This window comes from Parasteatoda tepidariorum, chromosome 10 (genome assembly GCF_043381705.1).
Source record: "Parasteatoda tepidariorum isolate YZ-2023 chromosome 10, CAS_Ptep_4.0, whole genome shotgun sequence".
In the NCBI taxonomy this organism is placed as follows: domain Eukaryota; kingdom Metazoa; phylum Arthropoda; class Arachnida; order Araneae; family Theridiidae; genus Parasteatoda; species Parasteatoda tepidariorum.
In genome coordinates, this window is record NC_092213.1 from 27519682 (window position 1) to 27533648 (window position 13967).

The window sequence follows — 13967 nt, forward strand, 5'->3', positions numbered from 1 at the left end:
CAAATATGATTAAAAAAAAGACACATTTTTCAAAAAGTTTATTTTTTGGAAAACTGAATAATTGGTCGAAATGAAATATATCTCAACTGAATTGTACATCTAAACTGAATATACATCTCAACTGAATATACCTCTCCAATATCTTTTTTATGCTTGTGTACATAATTTATCCAATTTTCTCTAATTTATTCAAGTTTTACATAATTTATTAAATCTAACGTAACAAGTTTTGTTTCTGTAAACTATTTGAATATGATTGAAAGTTACTTCGTAAGAAGAGAACTGAAAATATTGGAATTTCGCAGAATGGAGCGATTATCCTATTAGAGTCTTGAAATTTTGGTAAGAATTGATACGTTCATTTGTGGTATGTTCGGAAATTGAAATCATCTGAAATCATAGTAGAAAAGCGTAATATATGTAAATCTAAATATTAAGCTGCAACTTTTTCTCTAAATGTATTTTTACAAATTAACATAAAAACTAGATTTTCAGAGAAAATGTGCATTAAACAGTTTTTTCTTGATTATCATGCAGAATTTCACACATATTTATGAGCAGGAATGATTTACTTGATAAAGATTGTCAAAAATGTTTTTTTATGGAAACATCACAGTTCGAATGAAATTTATCTTAACTGAATATTTATCTTCTCTAACATATCAGGCTTAGTTTCAGTATAACAAAGTTTAGTTTCAGTTTAACATTTAAATATTATTAAAAAAATATTTCATGAGCAAAAAGAAAAAAAAACAATGGACTTTTACTAAATGCAGTGGGTTTCCTATTAGAGTCTTGAAATCTGTGTTTTAAATGACATCGGTCATTTAAGTTCTGTTTTGTAACTGCGGTTATCTGAAATCATAGTGTAACTGTATAAAATATTTCGCTCCTAAAGTTAAGGTACAACCTTTTTTTTATGTATTTTGAAAACAAATTAACATAGAATAGACGAATTTGGAAAAAAATGCATTAAACAGCTTTTTCTTGATTGCACTGCAGAAATTCTCATATGTTCATGCACAGATAAAATTTACTTTCAGAAAAAATTACTAAAAGAGTGGTTTTTTAGAAAAATTGAACCACGGTCCGAATTATATACCGTTAATTTCAGAGTTTCTTTTACGAAGTAATTTATCGTATTTAAAAAGTATCGCAACCAACTATACATCCTTAATATCTTTGTTATACTTGTATTTATAATTTATCTCTAAAATAACAAGTTTTGTTCCTGCATACCTTTTTAAATACGATATCACAGCTGACTATACATCCTTAATATCTTTGTTTTATTTGTATATATAATTTATCTATAAAATAACAAGTTTTGTTCCTGTATACCTTTTTAAATACGATAAATACGATATCGCAACTGACTATACATCCTTAATATCTTCGTCATACTTGTATGCATAATTTATCTCTAAAATAACGAGTTTTGTTCTCGCATTTCTTTTTAAATACGATGAATACGATATCGCAACTGACTATACATCCTTAATATCTTTGTTATACTTGTATGCATAATTTATCTCTAAAATAACAAGTTTTGTTCCTGCATACCTATTTAAATACGATATCGCAACTGACTATACATCCTTAATATCTTTGTTATATTTGTATGCATAATTTATCTCTAAAATAACAAATTTTGTTCCTGCATGCCTTTTTAAATACGATAATTACGATATCGCAACTGACTATGCATCCTTAATATCTTTATTACTTTTGTATGCATAATTTATCTCTAAAATAACAAGTTTTGCTCTTGCACACCTTTTTAAAAACGATAAATACGATATCGTAACTGACTATACATCCTTAATATCTTTGTTATACTTGTATGCATAATTTATCTCTAAAATAACAAGCTTTGTTCCCGCATACCTTTTTAAATACTATAAATTACTTCGATAATCCCTGAAATTAATGGAATTTATTAAATGAAACGTGAATCCCATTTTGATCTGGAAATTTGTGTATTAAATGACATTGTCATTTACGGTATGCTTTGTAACTGGAGTCATCCGAAATCATAGTATAAACGCATAATATTTTTTCATCCAAAAGTTAAGGTACAATCATTTTCTTATATATTTTGAAAACAAAATAACATAGAAACATGAAATTCGGGTAAATATTAAATAATTTTTTATTGATTGCCGTACAGAAATTCGCATGTGTCCAAGCACAGATAAAATTTACTTCAAAAAAAAACTTACTAAAAGAGTGCTGTTTCAGGAAAATTGAATCACGGTCAGAATGAAATATATCGCTAATGAATATACATCTCTAATATCTTTGTTATACTTGTGTACATACTTTATCTCTAACATAACAAGTTTTGTTCCTGCATATCATTTAAATACGATTAAAAGTTACTTCGCAAGCAAAAACTGAAAACAATGAAATTTTACTGAATGGAGTGAGTAACGAAAGAATGATATAAAAGCTTTGATCTAATCTTTTTTTAAAGTTGTTTTTACTTTTATCATTTTCTGCCTCGGCGATTCAGTAAACTTTTCCATTTGCATTATATACTTTTATAATAGAAAAGCTCAGATCTTTTTATATATAATGGAAAAGAATTAGCATAATATTTATTTAGCAAATAAACATATTCTTTGTTTATCTCTATAAAGCTGAACTGTTATCTTCTTTATGCTAAAAATAAAAACTTGCAACTTCAACCACAAAAACTAATTTTAATTTTTCATTTGCTTGTTTCCTTTGAAAAGTTGATTGAAATATGGTGAAAGATAAGAAAAAAAATAAAAATTAAGATAAGAAAAACTGTTTCCTCTTTTGAAAGTGTTGTCTGGAAAGTATCCGGTAAAGTTATAAATAAAAACAAAATTTTTAAAGATCTTTGCAAAACAAGAAAGTGAAAATAGTTTATTTTATTTATCTTAGACGGGGAAGTTTCCGAATCAATGTAAATTGTATTATGCTGAGAAATGTTTAAAAAAGTAATTAACAAGTTGGGAAAATTAAATTAAATTAGCTATTTTTCTAATGAAATTTATTATGATTTTTGCTTACTTTAATTATTTCGCATTTTTTTTCCTTTTTTTTCCTTATAATAAGTTTATTTTTTGCATTTTATTTAATTGAAAGGAAGAAATAAAGTACATAATCTTATCTTAGCTTTTTTAGAAGGAGTTTGATAATGTAAGAGAAACTTGAAACTTATCATTTTTAATAGCTTTTTAAAGTGGAAGAAAATAATAAATAAGTTGAACATTTAACTTTATACCTAAAATGAATTTTTTAAAAATTTATTTATGCATTTTCTGCTTGAAGTTTTGTTGATTTTAAAGTTAAATGCTTTGACGCTGTTTGCAAAACAGGTATTTCTTTAATAACACTGTAACGTACATGATTCTTGAATGAAACAAAACAAGCGCAGAAAAAGCACAAAAATTGGTACAAAAATTATTTGTGTTCTATTTACATTGTTTTATTTTATTAATAAGTATCAAACATTATACCCATTCCTTATTTCAGTACATAAAACTAATCATAAAAAAAAGAATGTCAGTTTTTTTTTTGATTAATATTGATTTGCGACCCCAATTATGCTTATTTTTTATTTCTATTTTCGATAAGGCTTTGAAAAATGCATATTAGGATTTTTAAACATCCTGTTTATATAAAATAACATAATTCTTTATTATGCTCATTGTGTATTTTACGAAATGCAAAAACGAATCGAAATAAAATTGTGATAGAAGAGCGGTGAATTTATATCAAGTTCATCATCAATAATAAAGAAACGAGACTATGCGTTTCACATAAAGCAAAAATAATTGAATAGTACTAAAATCAAAGTCTTAGTTAAAAGCTAGGCAATTGCAATTAAATTATTAATCTTGAAAAAAATGATATTTTGCATTTAACATAAAACAAAAATACTTAAATAGTACTAAAATCAAATTTTAAGAGATGAACAAAGAGTACATAGCAAGGTAAATACTAAGACTGAAAAAATGGCAATATATATTTTATATAAAGCAAGAATACTTAAATAGTTCTAAATTCAAATTCTCAGAAAAAAGTAGAGAATCTATATCAATGTAAATATTAAGTTAAAAAAATGACCTTATATGTTTTGCATAAAGCAAAAATACTTAAATAGTGCTAAGATCAAATTTTTAGAGAAGAGCAGAGATTTTATATCAAGGTAAATATTAAGTTAGAAAAAAATGACATTATATATTTTACATAAAGCAAAAATATTTAAATAGTGCTAAAATCAAATTTTTAGAGAAGAGCAGAGATTTTATATCAAGGTAAATATTAAGTTAGAAAAAAAATGACATTATATATTTTACATAAGGCAAAAATACTTAAATAGTACTAAAATCAAATTTTTACAATAGAGCAAGGAATCTATATCAACGTAAATATTAAAATAGAAAAACAAATGACATTACATATTTTACATAATGCAAAAATACTTTAATAGTACTAAAATCAAATTTTATAGTAAAGCGCCGACTGTATATATTCAAGTTAATATGAAGATTGAAAAACATCTTCTCCGCTTCTTTCATATTTGTGTGTAAAATATCGATATTTTGTATCGATTTGTTTCAAGTTCTTTTCTTCTTTTGATTTCTATTATGGTGTGTATTGAAGTCTGTTGAGAACCTAAGAAGATCCGTGAATCGTAAAACTTTTGCTGTTTGATAGAAGAAATCCTTTTACAGTTCATTTTCTATTTTTCAATTCATTTTTATACTTTTATTCCACATGAAAGGAAAGCTATCGATTTGCTCTGCACAAAATTGAATGATTGGTTTCAATTTAAGACTGTCCATTTCTTAGATTTGACTTTTAGAATAGTTTCACTTTCTTTCAATTCCAATTCGATGTGGATTTATTGGCAAGATTCGATTTACTTCTTTATACTTCAAGCATATTCCATTCGAGTAATATTGTTTAAGATGGATTTTTTTTAGAAGCGATCGATCTCTTAAATGTAACTATAAGTTTCAATCTGGCTTTTGGGAAGATTCTTGAACTACTTGTGTATTAGTTTGATCAGGGGGTTATGATTATTTATATTCTACACACTTCATTAACACTAGGAAGACTGAAATTTAGTACATACCTATATTGCCCAAAAGCAGTCAAAATGACTGCATTGTGAAAGAATAACTAATGTGTAAAGAAATTTATTTAATTAATTTTTAATATTTACTTATATTATTTACAGTTATATAATAAGTCATTAGTAAATATTAAGAATAAAAAATTTACTTAATATTTTCTTTCCAAATTAATTAATGCATTTTTATTTGTACATTTATTGCAAATGAAAAAGCAGTTAAAAAGCAGTCAAAATGACTTCCTTTATTCAACCTAGTGCTAACGAGTAAATAAAATATGCATAAACTAACAGCTTTTTGGTCCATGCTCACAAACTGCAAACTACCAAATCGCCTTCCCAAAAGCCCAAATCGAAATGGTGAGAAAAGTTCAAATTTGGATAGACAACAAAATAGCTACCGATGTTTATACGTTCTATATTTTTTTAACTTTGCAACTGATATTTATTTATAATTCGTAAATCTATGGAAAATGTACTCTATATAAATGAAATGTCTCATGGACTCATTCAAGAGCATGGAATCATTCAAGAGGCGCTGTTGCTTTTTTAGATAAAGAGATGCGTTCTTGGAGTCCTGTGTGTGCTTTTTCAGGGATTCAGTTGATTCTGATTTCATTTTTATGAGCGACAGCGAACTGCAACATAGACCTCAATAAGTCATGGATTTTCTGGAATGTGATATTATTCGTCCGGTTGAAAAGCTTTCTGAATCTCCAAACCTGAGTTCATTAAAGAATGTTTCAGACTTCTTTGGTATACTAGATGTTGCTGTGAATGCTTTTTCAAGGTCATTAGGGTCAGAAGAGAATAGACTCACTCGAGAGGATGAACTCATTCAAGAGGATGGACTCATTCAAGAGGCACCGTTCCTGGTTTAGAAATAGAGATGCGTCCTTGGAGTCCTGTGTGTGCTTTTTCAGAAATTCAGTCGATTCTGATTTCATTTTTATGAGCGACAGCAAACAACAATATAGACCTCAATAAGTTACGGATTTTCTGGAATGTGACATTATTCGCCGGGTTGAGAGGCTTTCTGAATCTCCAAACCTGAGTTCAGTAAAAATGTTTCAGATTACTTTATACCAGCTGTTGCTGTGAGTGCTTTTTCAAGGTCATTAGGAGTTAGTTAGGGTCAGTTAGGAGTAGACAAATCTTTTGCTTTAATCCATTTTTGTGATGTTTCGAAGATAATCTTCTTTAAACTGCGATGTTCTGTTTTTCCTTAAATGGATATATTCTGACATGTTTTTCCCTTTTGTTTTAAGTAAATCATATCTGCACTTGAATATATATGAAATTCTATGTGCCAATTAAGAAACGGCTGTTTAGTGCACTTTTTTACCGAATTCTTTATTTCTTTATTAATTTCTTTTCTCATACATTCAGAAATAAATATTGTATTTTAACCTTTTCGATGGAAATATATTAGGCTTTTAATTAAAAACTCAGATGATTCCAGTTTCCATGTTTTCCACAGATGAATATCCATTTGATACACTAATTTTATAATTCTAATAGTATTTTTCCAGTCCAAATATACTGGAACAATAGTCATTGTCATGCCTATTTCAATCAAAGAATTTTTTATATTGGTTATTAGTTGTATACATTTTAAAATTACTATCATTATAAATACATTTCAGTTAGAAATTGGAGCTTTAAAGCATGAGGAAGAAGATGAAAATTTAATGAGAAGATTTCTACATTAACTGGTATGAAAAAGTCATGTTATATTAAAAAGTGCAAAAAGTACATTCTTCTGCTCTAATGAAATCTGCTTTAGTAATACTGAAATGTTGGTCGCTCTTCTTTTATCTTCAATTAAAATAATTTTTTCTCATTTTAAATGATTAAGGCCTTAAAATATTCAATTTGTTTCGAAAATAGGCTGTTGTAAGAAATTTAGATTTCTGAAGCATGAAAATGAGGATTTTAATTTAATGCGAGAATTCCTTCTTTAAATACATGAAAAAGATGCACTTTAGAATATAAAAGTTGCATTTCAAAATATGCAAACATTGCCATGTAATGAAACAAGCTACACTGTAAAAAATTGTTGATCAAATTGTGGTAAAAAGTACCGGTATTAGGGTGCTGGTACTTTCTTCTATAAAGTCCATTATTTTTACCGTAAAATTTTGTGACATAAAAATCTGATATGCCGTACTTTTTATGAAAATATTTACTGCATATTCATTGAATCACTGTAATTAAATAAATATTACTTTACAAATTACGGTATGAAATTTTACTGTAAAATTGGATTTTCTGGAAAAAAATGGATTTCAAGGATGCTGCACTCAGGGTGCCCGTACATTTTTTCATAGTTTGGTTCGGAATATTTTCGAGTGTAGAAATTATGAAAATTAAATGTGCCATGTTGTATGTGTTTGCGCTAAGTTACTTTATGAATGCTTTTCGTACAAATCACCTAAGCATGTTGATTAAAATATTGTATAAGATATCATAATTTTAAGCGCTTTACAGGTTACCGTTAACATTAAAGTACTGCATGACATACAATAAAAGTTATTATGTAAATATTAGATACTATAAAGATTACTGTAAAAAAAGAATTTTGCGAAAGCTGCATCCAGGATTCCTGTACTTTTTACCATAATTTGATCAGAAATGAAAACAAAACATATAAATAGAATTATTTCATATTGACTTTATTTATCAAAATGCACGTAATACCAAACATTTTATTCAAACCAATCCACATAAATAAATTGAATCCTACTTAAAATAATGTTTTTAAATCTGTTCAGGCGAATACAAGCTGTTTTCCATTTTAATCAAGAATCTAGATTTGGGAATGTCTATTGAGATAGAAATCTATATCTTTCATTTTTCGCTTCTTGCTCTTAGTGATTTCGCTTTCAATCGGGAAAAGGAAAAAACAAAGGTTTTGAAAATCTAGATGCGTTTCAATTCCTGGAAAATTCCAACGCTAGATCCTTTAAAGCTATTCATGAAAAGCAATTTCAACACTCAAATCTTATGTTATTTCTCTTGAAATCTGAAACAAAATTTCGGTATGAACTTGTTATGGTTTATGGATACGCAAGTGGGTGCTTTGTGAATAACTCTGCAATGAACTCTATGTTTTATTTTTTCTTCATTATGAGAATGAATGCTAAATGTGTATATTTTGTGAATAACTTTTCAATGAACTCTGTGTTTTATTTATTTTTCATTATAAGGATGAATATTAAATATATATATTTCGTAAATATTTTCATTAATTTTCACTATTGAAAATTTGATTTTGTGGTTGGAGATTTCCGTAAAATGATTCTCACAATTTAATACCAACATATTTTAATCAATCTCAGATAATAGTAGAGCAGAATTTCTGGCAGATGAATAACATTTTTGCCTTTTCATTCCTTGTATCATTTTCTTATTTTTATACTTTTTTTAAAATCTTTTTTGTCCTCAGTTTCCTGTTTTCAATCATGTTTATAATTTTTTTTAGATCCTGCAATCGTCTGTAGAAATTCTAAGGAAAAATTAGAAATTCTGCTCTGTTCTGTAACAGATATGACTGCTTTGAGGCTCTCAAGCTGCTTTGTCTATGAACACAGAAACAACAATCACAAATGTGTCACACAAAAGTCTGGAAAAGTTCTGGTTACAGAAAATATCGGTGATTATATAGACACAATGAAGTATTATTATTACCGTCTATATGTGGGGTGTGTGAAATAAGCTACAAGAACCTTGTATAGATTATTGCATTTGTCACTAACACGAATATTGGTGACAATAAACGAAAAGTACAAATTTTAATATTGTGTTATCAAAAAATATCGAACTTTAACAATGGATCACAATATTTTTCTAATTTAGCTAAAATATATAACTTTTACATACCAGCAAGCTCACTTGATGAAACTAAGCGAGTTTAAGGCAGTGCTCGCATTTATTGCTTTTCAGTGGAGCTATCTATGTCCAAGAATACGAGTTCAACCTTACACACAAATCCCAGCTCGTTTTACATGGTGGACCCATTCATACATCCATTCATTCATTCACAGATCGCAATTTTGAAATGAAACAAAGAACTATCAATCTCCAATTCAGTACCCTCAGAGGTATGGATTTGTTATGGCAACTTGGAGGACTCTGTGACCGGACAGATTTAACGTGCACATATCACCATTTACTACGCAGGGAGTCTTCGGTCAGCGGGGTCGAACTTCGACCTATTGAACATGGGCCCAACGCCCTGCTAACCACACTATACCAGCCCGTATATGGTTATTAGAGTTATTATTATAATGATCGCGAAATTGTTATATCTAATATACATCATATTATTATATTTAGTTACCCTATGTGTATTACCTGCATCCGGTGACCTGAATAAACCGGAAATCTGTTACTACTTGTTGAAGAACCTTGTTTCCTTATCTTTATAACCAATAAAAATACTAATGCAAGTGCGGATTGTCTTAACTGAGAAAGTTCGAATCCATGATTGATTCCTTTGCCATCAAGCCATTTTGTGGTCAGCATGATTGATTCATTTGCCATCAAGCCACTCTACCTTTGTCTCCACACACAAAGTGACTGTAAATTAGTCATATGGAAGTGCTGGTACAAATATATTAATTTGTTAAAATGTCGGAGTGTTATAGATGTCAGAGTAAGCGGTTGCATGTTGCGTACACGAAGAAAACAAATCTGTTAAAATTGCAGTACAGTGTGGTAATGAAATTTATGGTAAAGAATACTCTGGTTAATGAAACAAAAATATACGGTATTTAATTCCTTTTTTTTGTCGTATGCCTGTTTAGGCAGTGGGGGTGCGATTGTTACTGTTTTTAAGTGGCGCCATCTATGACCAGGAATTTGACTTCTGCCACGCCATTCCCACAACCACAACCCGTTTACAGGGCGGGTCACATTCACACACAAAAGAGAAAGGACATAGAACACAGAGAGAGAGAAAGAAACATCCATGCCTTGCCCGGGATTCGAACCCAAGACCTTTCTGATGCAAGGACAGTTCCCTGCCCCCTACACAGGCCTGTCGGTATTTAATTCCTTCTTTTTTACGATAATGGCTTAACTGGAAACTCCGGTTTCTAAAATTTTAGTTCTTATTATCACATATTTAGTAAAAAATACGAACCTAAACTGTATATTTAACCGAATAAATAGATTTTCTGTAACGTTCTTAGGTATCATGACAAAATTATAACATTTTACCACATATTCCAAATTTTATCAAATATTATAAAAGCATATTTTATTGTTAGTTTTTGCACAATCATTAACAAAATGCTTCGATAAAAAATACCGGGACTTTTGGTGTCCCCATAGGGTGAGGAAAACGATACATTTTACCACATTCTGGTATTTCTGATCAGATATTTTTTCTCAGTGTAGCGATTGGGTGGATATATTTCACTCAGAAAAATTTTAGTCAATGCAAACCTACTTCAATATCTAAACATACCAGCTTTTAGGGTTTCTTCTAGAATATTTTTAAAAGTGGTTTAGATGTTAAAAAAAACCAATTTGCATTTAAAAACTCTGATAAAAATCAGGGCATTTGTTATAATGTTATCGGAATTAATGGCGAAATGTTTCCAATTAGTGTAGATTAATCGCTGCAAGAAAAACTAACAAATAGAAACTGTTGAGCAAACAATAAGAGCACCTTGGTAAATTTAATCCATGAAGCCCATTGCAATAGCTATTAAGTTTTTCATATTATATATACTTGTGTTACATATAATAACTATTAAAGATGAAATTTGTATACCTTAATTGTATGTGATATTTTTTTAAAATTTTGATAATGTTTCTCCATGATCCATACAAAAATTGAGATTACTTTGCCAATTTCTCATTAAAATGATATCAAGGTGTACAATACAGACTTCAGCAGTGAGGAACATGCTGACAATCTTACTCGTGACCAAACTACAATGAGAAAAAAAAATAGTCAAAACTACCAGAATATGACAAAATTTAATTTTAACTATTTAATTAGAATACTTGTTACAGTTCCAATTATCGTATTTGATGTTAAAACTTAAGCAAAGCTTTATTAATTTATGAAACTAAGGAGATATTTAACATATTTACTTATAGTGCTAATTACTGAATGGATTTAATATGTGCTTTTTTTTCTTATGTAGTATGAATCTAATAGACATTACTAAGCCGAAAACTAGGATATTTAATTGCTTAGAGGATATTTAATTGCTTAGAGGATATTTAATAGTCTCTGGTCAAATTATTAGATACGCTTAAGATTCTATGTAAAATCATAATTATCAGGTGATACTACGCAACTTTACAGTTTTTACGTAACTGAAACCGGTTTGTACTTGTTTACGTTCGTGTATCCGTTGGTTAAATTAAACGATTTATAATATAAATTCGACGATTGGATGAATTAGGCGATATATTATATGAATATAGAACAAATATTATATCAGGTATTATATTAGTATATTACAGTAATTAGACCAAATTATTAGACGCACTGTAGTTTTTTAATAATTGTACATAATTGTCACGAGTTTTAATGCATTACTTATATAATTAAACATACATGTAGTGGGTTTTTGTTCAGAAGAATTTTAATATACTTCCTATTTGTATTTATTTTTAGCGTATTGCTTTACAATGTTAACCAATTGATACACGAACATAAACAAGGGTAAACCAGTTTCAGCCACGTAAAAACAATAAAGCTGTACAGTACCTCCTGATAAATTAAGATTTTACACTGAATCTTATAGTGCGTCTAATAGTTTGACCAGTTTTAATTTTCATCTCTGCTGCTATTTATCAAAGTTTCATAATGTTTTTATTTTATCTTTAAATTTTAATTTGTGGCCTCTAATACAAGTACTTAATTCAGTCTAAAATATATGAAAAGAGGGGTGAATGTTTCAACTTCGGATATTTAGTTTATTTCCCTTCTCGTTATGATTTATTTACATTTGAATACATATTTTTATTCAAATACTGCCTTTTATAATGGAGTATCTACTTGAATTTACAGCGAAAAATCTCCAGGTCAATCATTTTCTACACCAATCTCTTCCACTAGTTTCAATCTCTTATTCTTCCCCGCATCCTTTATTTAATGGTTTCATTTTTGCTCAGCAGCTTTTAATTTCTTTCAAACATCGATGCTTTATTTTTGACTTTAGTTCTGAAAAGAAGATTCATTCAGACAAGGAGTTAAGGGCGTTTACTCGATGAGTCGCCAACTTGACAGTCTGTCAAGGAGAATTCGATTTCAAATTCAAACTCAGTTTATTTCTTTTGCCAGTCTCATGTACTCGATTTCAAACCATATTCCTTTATTTAACTGAAAAGGTACTTGAATAAAATTGAAAAGGTCAAAATACAAGTTTTCGATGCTATGATTTGATAGGCTTAGAGAGCAAAGTTAAGTTTTTAAGGTATCGAGAGCATTATTAAGAGACTACCATGCATTTTGCTAGGGATTGTATTTCAGTGGTTGAGTTTTAAATTTCCTAGAAAATACTTTTCAATAAAAAAAATGTAGGATTTTTTTTTTAAAAAAAAGCGTTGTTTTAATTTGTTTTAATTTAAAAAAAACTTAACATTTTATGAGTTGCTAACTTGATAGTTTATCACGGAAAATTCGAATACTAATTTAAAATTAGCTCATTTCTTTTGCAAATCTTTTATATTCGTTTTCACACCATTATTTGAAATAAAGAGCTCTTGAATAAAATTGAAATGATCAAAATATAAGTTCTCCATGTTATGATTTTCTAAAACATTGTAAGTATTATTCGTTATAGCAGTTCAGTCCTTTATCTTTTCTGAGAAAAAAGTTGTAAGATTTTTTAAAAAAAATATTGTTTTCCTTTTATTTAAAAAAAAACTTAATCTATGATGAGTTGATAACTTGATAGTATTTCAAGGAAAATTTTGCAATAAAATTAAAATTAGTTAATTTCATTTGCAAATATTATGTATTCGATTTCAAACCACATTTTTTATTTTAATTAAAAGGTACTTTAAATAATTGAAATTGTCAATGATTAAAGTGTGAGTTTTTGTTTTTATAACTCTTTAGTGTGGAGCCAATTTTTTTTTTTTTAAAAGCAGCTCATGTACTATTTAGTAGCTATTTTATATTTATAGCATTATCGGTTCATAAAAAAAAAAGACTTTTCAAATAGATGCCGTCATTTTGCAATGTAATTGGAAAATGTTCCTGCATTTTGTAAGTAGCCTGATACAATTTAGGCTCATTATTTTGAACCAATGTAAATTTAGGTTAATAATTCATTGCTTGGTTAGTTAAATTTATTTCAGACAATTAGCAATAAGGCTATAACTGTAAATTTCTTCATAAATACAGATTTATCTTTTATACGTTCACTTTTAAAATTGATTAGTTCAGAGAAAAATATCTACTCAATTAAACGATTTGATAAAATGCCAACACCCATTTAAATATTTGTATAAATACATTTTGATTTAATGGTCGAATTTTAACCTACTAATATGCAATCTTACTGGTGCAAAGGGTAGAATCTAAATATACCAATCGTTTAGAACGCACGGTTTCTTGAATTGAAAATATAGAGTGTTGACCAGAAACTAAAAAAAAATATGGTTCAACTACTAAACAGTCATAAGAAAGATCAAGATTTCAGCCCAGGAATATTAATTATTTCTTGCTGTGCGAGCCTCGATGATACTAGGGTTAAGACATTGAGTTACCATTGCCAGAAGCAAAGGATCTATCCCAAGGATTCCACCCATAGTAAGATTTCTTCTTCGTATATGGGAATTAAACGGGATTTTAGTGTGCTGATCTCATTGCCACCATCAT